The 10,856-nt window shown below is 49.2% G+C and overlaps 1 protein-coding gene across 1 annotated transcript in view; it reads left to right on the forward strand.

Moving 5' to 3' along the window:
• LOC116101272 overlaps positions 1 to 2,980 on the forward strand; it is a 33,483-nt gene extending 30,503 nt beyond the window's left edge. The window contains exon 5 of the mRNA XM_031384881.1: positions 1,461 to 2,980. The gene's annotated coding sequence lies outside the window, so the exon portion shown is untranslated. The remainder of the gene's footprint in view (positions 1 to 1,460) is intronic.
• The last annotated feature ends 7,876 nt before the right edge of the window (positions 2,981 to 10,856 follow it).

Below are 10,856 nucleotides of genomic sequence, written 5' to 3' on the forward strand. Positions count from 1 at the left end.
TTTCTGAAATCTTTCCATTTGAGGGTCCAAGGTAGCCTAGTAAAGAAACAAGGTCACTGGAAGACCAGCCCCACTTATCTGGAAGTCAGAGAATGGAAGGCCAGCCCCACTTATCTGGAAGTCAGAGAAAGCTCTCCAGACCACTGTCTTGCTTAGTGGTCTTAGGCAAGCCTCTTTCCTCTCTAAGCCTGGGAAAGGAACACTGGATGTAATACCATCTGCAGTACTCAGCCCTTACATTTTATAATTTGGGAATTCTTATTTTTTCTGCTTTACTACCTGTGAGTCACCCTACCTCCTGCTCCAATTTTTTTCTCCTTCAAGTTGGCCTCAGACACAGTAGACAAGATACCTCTACTTAAGGCCTGCAGACAAATGAACAACCAACCAACCCCAGAAGCTTCCTTTACTGCTAACCTGCAGCTTTGAGTGGAAAGCAGCCTGTCGGGGAGCAAAGGCCTGGGCCAGACCATGCGTGCTTTGATTAGGTATGCTTTCAGCCAGAGTCTGGGTGCTTTGACTTCTTCTCTAGTTCTAAATGGTCCAAACAGTGCCCTGGTGGCTTCAGGAAGGGTTTGCCATATATTGGATCTTCCCTGACCCAAAATCCTTAGACTCAAAAGCTCCCTACTCTAAGTAATCCATGAGGGCATCATTTCTAGGTGCCTGGTCCCTTTCCCTGCCTTCCCCAGCCAGGTGATTCACTCCATTACAGACACAGCTGAGACAACTGTAGCTGTGAAGTGTAGAGGGCGTGGAACCAATACCTTTGTATTACCAGAGTGACCTTGGACAAGTGCACAGCCTCTCTCAGCCAACGTTTCCATGTTTCTAAAGTAAGAAAGGGGGTGGAGGCATACTTTAGTGGTAGAGAACTTCCTAAGCATGCTCAAGGCTTTGAGGTCTACTCTTAGACTCAAAACAGAACAACAACAACAACAGCAACAATAACCATACCTGGACTGGTTCATCAGTTAAGAACACTGGCTGCTCTCCCAAAGGACTAAGGTTCAAATCCCAGCACCCAAATGACAGTTTACAACTGTCTGTAATTCTAATTCCAGAGGATCTGACACCTTCACACAGACATACATGGAGACAGAACAATGTAAATACAATTAAAAACAATAATAATAACTCTACATTTCACATAAATGTACACAAGGACACATAAATAATATAGATGTATACTTTGGAATAATAAGTCTCTTTTCTCCCAGCTGCTCCCCAGAAGTTGCAAAGGCCATGGTCATAAGGAAATCCTTTTTCTCAGTTTCAGAACTTCCCTGCTGGGGAGGTCTGGAGATAACTTTGGGAGAGCCTCTCTCCTCCCCATTTCCCTCTTCCCAGAGAGCAACAGTTCCTAGTTTCAGCCCTGATAATACCTGAATGGGATTCATAGGACACCAACCACCCCAAGTGCAAGCTGCTTACAGACTGTTTACTTCTCTTGTCTTCAGATTGTCCTGTGAAGGGAAGTGATGGGCCAGGCTCTGATCAGCTTTTCTGGGAATAGACAGAGAAGTGGTAACTCCTGCCAAAGTCACAGGATGAATACAGAGCCAAGAACCTGAACCAGAAAAATTCAGCAGGAAAGAAAAATGCAATACCCACCATCCTGAGGCTGCTGTACAAGGAGCAATCCTGCCACCAGGGACTTGGCAAGAGACCAAGGGAAGTGCTCCATAACCCTCCTAAGAGGGCCTTCATCACTGACCTGCTTGCCTAGGATCTCCTTCACTTCTGCCCATGCCACACCTTTCAGACCTGTTCTGGGTCTGACGTGCTGTAGAACACTCTGTTCAGGCACTTGGGAAATAGAGACCTCATCACCAGCATTTCCACCCCAAAGAACTAGGCAGCACATGGAGAAGTTGCCAAAGGACTTCAGCCTCCCAGGAGTTAACAACATTTCTCTCCAGCTGTCCTCCCCTTGGTGCTCCTTCTCCTCCCTCCTCCGGGCTCACAGCAGGCAGGGCCTGGAACCAGGAGCCATGCTGCTGTGCTGTTGCCAGGGGAGCTGGGAGGCAGATCGGAGCTATGCAGGGAAAAGGCTCGGCCTGTCAAAGTGTCTGAGATGAACCACCGCCATCCCTGTGCAGCTGGGCTCGATGTGTCTCAAGGCTCTTGTTCTGTGCCTGAGAACAGTGAAACCCAGTGAGGTTCAAGGGCACACTCACTATTCATCAGTCAGGGGTTCTTGACGGTCCTGCCTCTCCCAAGGATGGGTTCCCCCCTTCCTCTTTCTCTCCCTCCTATGACACATTCTTGGGTGCCCGTGGTGAGGACTGCACACCCTCTCCTCCATAGCCCCCCCCCAAACCCTGAATCAACTCCTATTAAAGAGGCCAGGCAGAGACAATGGCTTCAAGAAATCATTCAGGCGGGACCCCAGCCACATTCGCATGCCCTTCACTCCCAGAGCCCCTGTAGACTTCACTCTGCTGGGATTCAGGGCACCCTTGGGCCCCCAGCTTGCGCATGCCTAGACAGGAGCAAGCCACTAGGTACTGCCCTACACAACTGGCCAGTGCAGTGCTATTTTCAGTGGTCCCAGCGCCTCCATCCCACTGGCTGGATACTTTGTGCAGTTGGTTAGAAAGCAGAAAATACAATATTTTCTGAAATGTGGAAATATCAAAATATAAGAGGCACATATACGTGATGACTAATTTCACTTCAGATATACTGGAAAAGTTTGCTAAGAAGCATGGACAAAGATCTGTGGTTGAGTAATGGGTCATTTCATTCTATGGAGTACTCCACAGCTGTAAGACTGTGGTAGATCTCTGCATGAGAGCTGATAGGGAAGGCTGCTCATATACTTAAGTGAATAGAATAAAGTACAAAACAGTCAAGTGTGTTCTTGTTTGTATATACTTAAAAGTCAGTCACAGCGACAGGGGTTTGCAAAGCTCAATGGTAAAATGCACACAGCTTACAAGAGGACTAGTGCCAAATAAAACTGTGTCAGCCATAAGTCTGTCTGTCTGTCTGTCTGGATGGATGGATGGATGGTCCAGAGGCAAGCATTGCACAGCAGCCTCTGGGAAGCAGGAGGGCTTTCTTCCTGTGGTTTTGGGTTTGTTTTCTCTGTGTTTGTGAAATGCTTTTATTGAAAAAGGAAAGAGTAGTCATCACTTAATAGGTGTAACTTCTCTCAGCCAATGAAGGGTGTGCACTCTGAGACAAGGTGGTGATGTGGCAGAGAAGTGTCTTGACAGTACTGGTGGCCTCTGGCCACTGGCGATTCTCCAACCACATGTCACCATCATGGCTGCCACTGTTAATCAAAATCCCACTTAGTTCCAGGGTTGGTTCTCTGGTTTTTGCTTAGGTGAGTGTTGTATTACTTCAGTCTAACCTATACAGGAGGCTGAATGGGGAAATCAGTGGGTTTCTCTAAGCTGCTTGGCAAGTCAGTATCCTAGAGTGGGTTAGGCAAGTGTAGGCTTTGATTTCCCTCTGGGAGGACCTGTTTTGTGGAGGGGGGCTTATGGGATGTGTTGATTATGAGTGGGCACCCCTACTTGCTTTAGCCCGATGGAGGTGCCCTGCTGGGGACAGGCTGGCTTCAGGAGTAGACTGGCTCTGAACTCTCTATCTGCATACAGACAGCAAGTATCCAGAGAGAATACCACTGGACTTTGCTGTTCCCAGTGCTAACCAAAAGCCTGGCTTTGCCCTCAAAGGCTTAAATTGCTGCAAGGCATCTGGAAAGGGCAATGTGGAGCTGAGCATTGAGTCGATATCCTGTGGAGCTCTGCATTGGGTCCTGAGGCCTGGGAATGGACAAGGAAAGCTCAACAGTAGAGTTGACCAGAGGAACCTGGGAAACCCATGGAGGTCCCTGGACTTGGATGGTAGTTTTGGAAGTCAGAAGGAAAGCAACTAGGGGTGGGGCTGTCACCAGGTCTCTTACTTTTGTGCAGTGAGTCTTAGTTTTATAAGGTGGGAACCACTGGTACGCTCATTTTACAGATGACACTGAAGTTCAGAAATGTTGCTACATGTCCCAAGTCACGTACCAGAACTGAGATTTAACACCTACCACATTGGCTGCAGTCTGGATTCTTAACCCCAAAGATATCCTGTTTGGCTAGGCCACTCAAAGAGGTCTCTTAAGCCCCAACGCCTCCTAGCCAGTCCCATGCATAGAGACATTAAATTCTGCCTTCAAGGCTCCCTCAATATCTTGCCTGGGGCCTTCCCTAATGCCACCTAATTTCATCTGTGGGGTATACTAAGCTTTGGAGCCTTCACCTATAGCTGGAGAAGAAATTCAAAGCCATACCCAGACTGGGGCCTTCAGTTAGCATTGCTATTAGCACTGTACTATTTGCTTCCTGAGTCTGGTCATCTGTATTCTGCAGATGCTCTCTCTTTCTTCAGGTCCTTGACCTGAAAGCCTGATGGGAAGGTCAAGGATCCTCCAGGCCCTTGCTTCTCAGAGGTGGACCTGCTGAGGGCTGCAGCAAGCCTAAGGCTGCTGGATCAGGCATGGATGAGCAAATGAAACAACCAGTCTTAGAAATCATTGGAACTCTCACTTCAGGACAACTCTGAAGGATGATTAAGCCAAATTCTGAGAGAAAGGACTCTTCTGACCCTGGGAAACCTCTGCCTCTTTCACCCCAGCTCACAACTAATAAAAGTTCGAAAAACCTATGTCTCTAAACATTTTTCTTTCCCTCTAAGAGAGACAAGATCGGGGAAAGCCAGATTCAGCCACTAGCAAAGACAACTGGAGGTGCATTGACTGTGTGATGGGAAAGGTGGAGTAAGAAGCTTCAGAAAGCCCGGGAAAGTCATCTCTGACAAGGGCTAGGGTCACCAGGGCAGCCAGAAGCCTATCTTGGTTTGAACCCAGAGAGTATAGGCGTTCTGCTCTTCTAAGAGGGGTGCTGGAGGTTCTGTGTCTGCTCCTAAGCCCCCACTAACGCTTTCTCAGTTTTCACCGTGATCCCATAAGACAGTCACATCTTCCACACTAGGAAACAGAGGCTCAGAGAGGCTTAGAAACAGTAAAAGCCACACAGTTGGAAACCGGTCGCCATGGGCTCAGGATCTCTACGATCAGAATGGGAAGCAGGTGTCATGATGCTCCAAAAGCCTTTGACAAGTTTTTTCATGTATGCGCAAAATCACAATCCTGCTTTCGTCAGTTTTCATTCTCACAGGCCTTTGGGCCCCCAGACAATAGTTAACACTTTCTAGTTCCCAGCACAGCTCTAAGTGCTTGCGTGATTCCAAATCACAGTTAATCCTCAGACACTGTCATGCAGAGCTGGTACCATCCATCCTTATTCCCATCTAAGCTATGGAAAGGGTAAGAACCAAGAAGCTGTTCAAGGTGGCCTGTGTGTGTCTGTGTGTGTGTGTGTGTGTGTGTGTGTGTGTGTGTGTGTGCGCGCGCGCGCGCGCGCGCGCGTGTGCGCGCGGACCGCCGAAATGTGAGATGTCAGCAGAGGAATGCCTGCCTGACCAGATGCCAGGCATTTACCCACTGCCTCCCTAAAAGCGTAGCGGCTAGCCATCCTGATTTGGTCCCAAGATTCCAAGTGAAAAATTCTCTCGCCGATTCACAGCAGCCCGAACCACAGGGTAGTCAGAGGCATAACCATCTACTACCAGGCGGCACTCCCCGGGGCGCTGGGATCCTGAAGCCCGGCTAGAGCCCCAGGGCACCGGGAGGAGCCAAGATCCTGGGCTGGGAGGAGAGGACTAGGAGGCGGGCGGCACAAAGAGCTTTTTATTCAAATTTGTTTAGAGTTTCGCGAATTTGCATGAAAAATGTGTGAGAAAAGCCAGCTCCGGTGACCTCATCCGCACCTGCCATTAACGTTCAATTAGCGGCTGAATAGTGGCTGCCGACGCGACGTGCAGAGAATCCCGCTTGCCCCGCGCAGCTCGGCTGCTGGCCGGGCGCGGGATCGGGAGGAGGGGCGCGGAGGGACGCAAGGCTCCGCCTGCGGCTCGGGCCCCAACACCCAGGGACTCCGCACCCCCAGTCTCAAGGGACCCCGGAACCCCAGGGCCCTAGAGCACCAGACAGTTTGAGGTGAGTCGGGACCTTGGAGATCCCGACTCCCTAGGGCCCCAGAGGAGTGCCGGCTCTCCGGGTCTGCCGGACCGACAGTGGCGGGTGAGTCCCGTCCGGGCTCAGACAGGCTTCCTCGCCACCTTCCGGACAAAGTGTCAAGTACAAGTTCAAGTTCAGGGGCTGGCCCCAGGAGAAAGGGGGTGGGGGGAGCCATCCCCAGCTGCCTTTGTTCTCTGGGATAAGCTCTTTCACGCCCCCCTCCCGGGCGGGGCTCGGCAGATACCCCCGCCCCGCCCCTCCTTGCCCCGCAGGAGCCACCTCCTCCCGCCCACACGGCGCCTGTGCCTGGGTCCCGGCGACCCTCCTCAGGGCCACCGAAAGGTCTTGGGGCTTGGGGCGGGAGAGGGGGGGCCGGTCCCAGCCCGTGGGAGCCTCCCCGGCCCCGCAGTCCCAGCAGCAAACTGCGCTTGGTCGGACGGAGCCCGCGCGGAGGTAAGGACCCTTGGCGGGGTTCGTCTGCACCCCCGTGTGCCCCGCCCCACGCCGGGCCTGCGCGACCCGGACTAGCAGCGCGAACCACTGCATGCTGCAAAACCTCCCCGATGGGCCTCAGGGGGGCGCGCTGCCGCTCCAGACCTTTGAGGTTGTCAGACTTCTGGGGATGGGCACAGGGTCAGGGGCGCCCTGCGAGGGCTTGGGCAGAACATTGGCCTTTCCCCAAGGCGGCTGCTTTGACCTCTCTCCTGCAACAATTTCCTGGTGTCTCTCTGGTTTCAGCGCACCCTTTCAGTTTCCGTCCAGTTCAGACTTGGAGAGGGAGGGTACGGGAGCTCCTCTGAGTCGGAGTGCCCTTGGGGAAGAAAACTAAAGTGTGCTTGCGGCTTAGCTATGAGAGGAATAGGCAGTGCTCACAGCACTACCTGCCTCTCCTCTCCGCAGAGCCTAAATTAAAGTTTTGCGCCACACATCGATGGCTGATGAGGTTGGCTTCGGTTCCGGCATACCTGATTTCGGGCTTAGGTGTCACTCTTTCCAACAGTGCCCTCTCCTAACTGAAAGACACAGAGGGCAGTGTCAGAGCTGTCTTCCATTCTCCCTTGCTGGATTTGACATCGTTTCTGTGACACTGCTTTACACACAGTTCCAACACCCATGATTCTTGAGTTCTAAATTCACAGTAAATTGGAAATCGGAAATCAGAAGCGTGTGTTCCCCACTGCACCCGGTTATGCTGTTCCTACTGTGTTCCTTCCCCTCGGTTGGGGGTTCTTCTCCCTGCTTTCTCTTTCCTGGGACATTACCTTTTCCACAAGAGCACGCTTCTCTTGGCCAAACTTTGACAAGTTTCTCCTTGTCCACCACCTTCTCCCTCTCTTGACATCTTCAGCTGCACTGTCAATCTTTTTCAGCCAGTGAAACTGATTTATGGATATGTGAATTTTAAAAGAAGATAGAGCATCGGTTTAAACAACGTTGAGGTTTGCAGTTATTTTGCTTTTAATATTCACTTCAATGTAAGAAAGCTCTCAGCGATTTCATCCTTCGGTTCCTTAACACTGGAGTCTCATTCATAAGCAGGGACCATGAGTAAGGGTGGAAGGGCTCTTCGAAGTGATCCATGAAAAGAAAAGGAAAATGTTCAAGGAAATATTGCCTTACAACATTTTGTAAAAGCAGTAACAAAAGGGAGTCCCCTCCCCAACACCATACAGCCCCACTCTCCATCTGTCCCCACATGGTGTGGCCTGGAAAGGCTAGGTGCATGGGATCCTCTGACAAAACCTTAGTGTACTGTGGAGAAGCTGACTGAAGGTGGACATTGACCTACCTAGTCTCTTTCAGCCCTAGAGGATCTGTCACCAACACTCTGTTTATATGTATGTGTATGTTTATGTGTATAATTCTGAGACAAGGTTTCTCTATGTAGCCTTAGCTGTCCTGGAAATCATAGTGTAGATCCAGCTAGCTTCAAACCCACAGAAACCTCCCTGCCTCTTCCCAAGTGCTGGTATTAAATGCATGTGTTGACTATGCCCAGTTTTCCACCAACACTCTGATTGTAGAGAAGTCTGGGAAGGAAGTTATATTCTTTAAAAGGGGAACCAAATGGCTTTATTGTTTATTTATTCTATAAATATAGGTATTTTGCCTGCAAGTACATCTGTGCATCACGTGTGAGTGCCTGATGCCCTCCCAAGCCAGAAGAGGGCATCAGATTTACTGGAAGTGGAGTTATAGACTTACAGACTAAAGTGAGCTGCCATGTGGCTGTAGAAATCAAACCTGAATCTTTTGAAAAAAACAGACAGTGCTTTTAACCATTGGGTCATATCTCTAGTCCCCCAAATGACTTTTTTGTTTGTTTGTTTAAAAAAATCAACAGAGGCAGTTCTAGGGGGGGACTCTTCCTCTTCCTGGGGGGGGAGGAACTTTGGGTGAGAGATCCCACCCACTTGATTCTCCCTGGGGGGTTGTGACATCTTAAACGCACCTCTGTTTTCCCTCAATACCCTTCGGTTTGTAAGTGGGTAAATGACACACTAGACAGCTACAGTTTGCAAAGACTGGCATAAATTCTGCTCTGCAGCAAGCGGGTGCATAGATAATATACGTACTATAGATGTACAATACCTATATGTATTCCATCTATAGTACATATGTTATCTATGCACATTCTATATGTATTCAATCCTGAAGTTCTCCCAGTTAAAGGGCATGGTTCCTGTTCTTATCCCCCACTAATTAAAGAAGAAATGGAGAAGTTGCCATTTGCCTCTCAACTAGGGGAAGGTGCAGGTAGTTTAGGCTTGTGGCTTTGTGTTCCTAAAGCCTTCCCCCGAGGATGCATGTCCTTCTCTCTTCTTTACTTTTACAGACCTGTAACTTTGATCAAATCTCTATTTCTTCGTGTATGAAATGGGCTTGCACAGTGAGGCTGCTGCTATTTGAGTGCCTGAGACATAATGAATGAACAAACACATGAGTGGCAGACAGTGTTATGAACAATCACCTTTAGTAACCACTAACATCATTCCCCTCCCACTTTAAAACACACACACACACAAACACACACAAACTTGATGCTCCTGGTTGGTCTCTAAGTGCTTGAAGAGCAACTTGAAAGACTGGGGCTGGGTCTAGGAAATCACACTCCATCTTGCAAAAGGATAACCACAGCCAAGAAAGACTCACTGATCCTCAGGGTCTTAAATATAGACACTTAGAGAGCTCTACCCTCTAAGGAGGTTAGGAGGGGTGGGCCCCGGAAGAAAGTCCCTTTGGATAATTGAGAGACTTACAGACCCAAGATAGACAATTCTCTCGAGTGTTATTCTGAACCTTGTTCTTATTTTTTTTTCTTAGTCATAAGGTTGGTTAACCATCATCTCTGGATAGAAGATAAGACTAGATCCTGCTACCAAAACAGGCCTTGTCACCAGGCTGACTATCGCTGCCATATATCCAGGGTTTATTCTGCCCCAGTGCCCCAGTCAGTGTTATAGGCATTGGGGATAAAGCAGAAAAGAAAACAGAAACACCCTCACCCTTAGGTAGTGGTGTGTGTGTGTGTGTGTGTGTGTGTGTGTGTGTGTGTGTACAACAGGAGAGATACTGCAGCAATAGCTATAGAGGTACGGACCTTCCTGCCTCTGAACACAATCCCCCATGGTGAGATGGGTCAGCTGGATCCCCCTCCTTCACTCATTCCTGCAAGTCAAGGACACCCAGCCATCTCTGCCTGCGTGGTTATTTCAGAAAGAAAGACTGACTGGACTCTTTTCTCTAACAGTCATTAAGTATAGCCCACTGGGAAAACAGCTCAATAGTAGAGGTGCATGTTTGAGGTCCTGAGTTCCATCCCCAGTATGAGCCACAACAAACAAGATAGCGAACTAAGGCAGGGATCCATCTGACTTGACTCAGGTGTTTGGTCCATCCCTTTCTGGAAGGATGCCAGGGAAGACTAAAATCCTGGGGGCAGTTTAAGGTTAGAAATAGTGATATTTTGTAGAAACCAAAAGGACTGGAAATGGTGGAGCTGTATTCAGCTATTATTTGCTAACCTAGGCTACATGTATCAGCTCGTTTGTGATCATGATGTCAACATGTTATTAATATGTATTAACAAGGAGAACATTGAGGTGCCGAGATGAAATAAAGTGTCCCAAAGCCACACAGTGGGAGCTAGTATATCTGGATCAGATATCAGTCCCAGGTAGCCTGGTCCCAGGGCTTATGTACCCAATGCATGACCAAGCTGCTTATCTAGGGTTGAGGTTTCAGAGAGAAGTGGAGGCTTCTCCCAGCTGAAACCTACCCTCTAGAAGGAAGGTTCTTTAGAACACCAGGGCTTTCCTTCTGGCCACTTTATCTGGCTAGCATTTTCAGCTTTTGTTTGTTTTGAGGTAGAGTCTCACTCTATGGTCCAGACTACTCTCCAACTTGTACCAATCCTCCTGCCCCAGCTCCCCAGATGCTGGGGTTACATACCTCACACCCCCCTCCTACTTCTCTGAAGCACTAACCTAGAGTTGTCAGGAGCCTTCTTTTACAAGTTTCTGTCTCTTGGCAGATAAGGAAACTGAGTCCAGGAAAGGACTTGCCTAAAGTCATTGTCAAACTAGGTAGCTGCATTCAACCATGGTCTTGGCAAAGCTCATTCACTGCCAGCCAGGCTGGAAATGAGTGCCAAAGTCTCTGAGGGAAGAGCTACTTCCTTGACTAGAGACTGTTCTGGGTTTAACTGCCCACGCTGCTGGGCACCCTGGTGCCAATAAGACACAAAAGAATTAGAATAAGAAAAAGAAGAAGA

Source organism: Mastomys coucha, unplaced genomic scaffold (genome assembly GCF_008632895.1).
Source record: "Mastomys coucha isolate ucsf_1 unplaced genomic scaffold, UCSF_Mcou_1 pScaffold21, whole genome shotgun sequence".
In the NCBI taxonomy this organism is placed as follows: domain Eukaryota; kingdom Metazoa; phylum Chordata; class Mammalia; order Rodentia; family Muridae; genus Mastomys; species Mastomys coucha.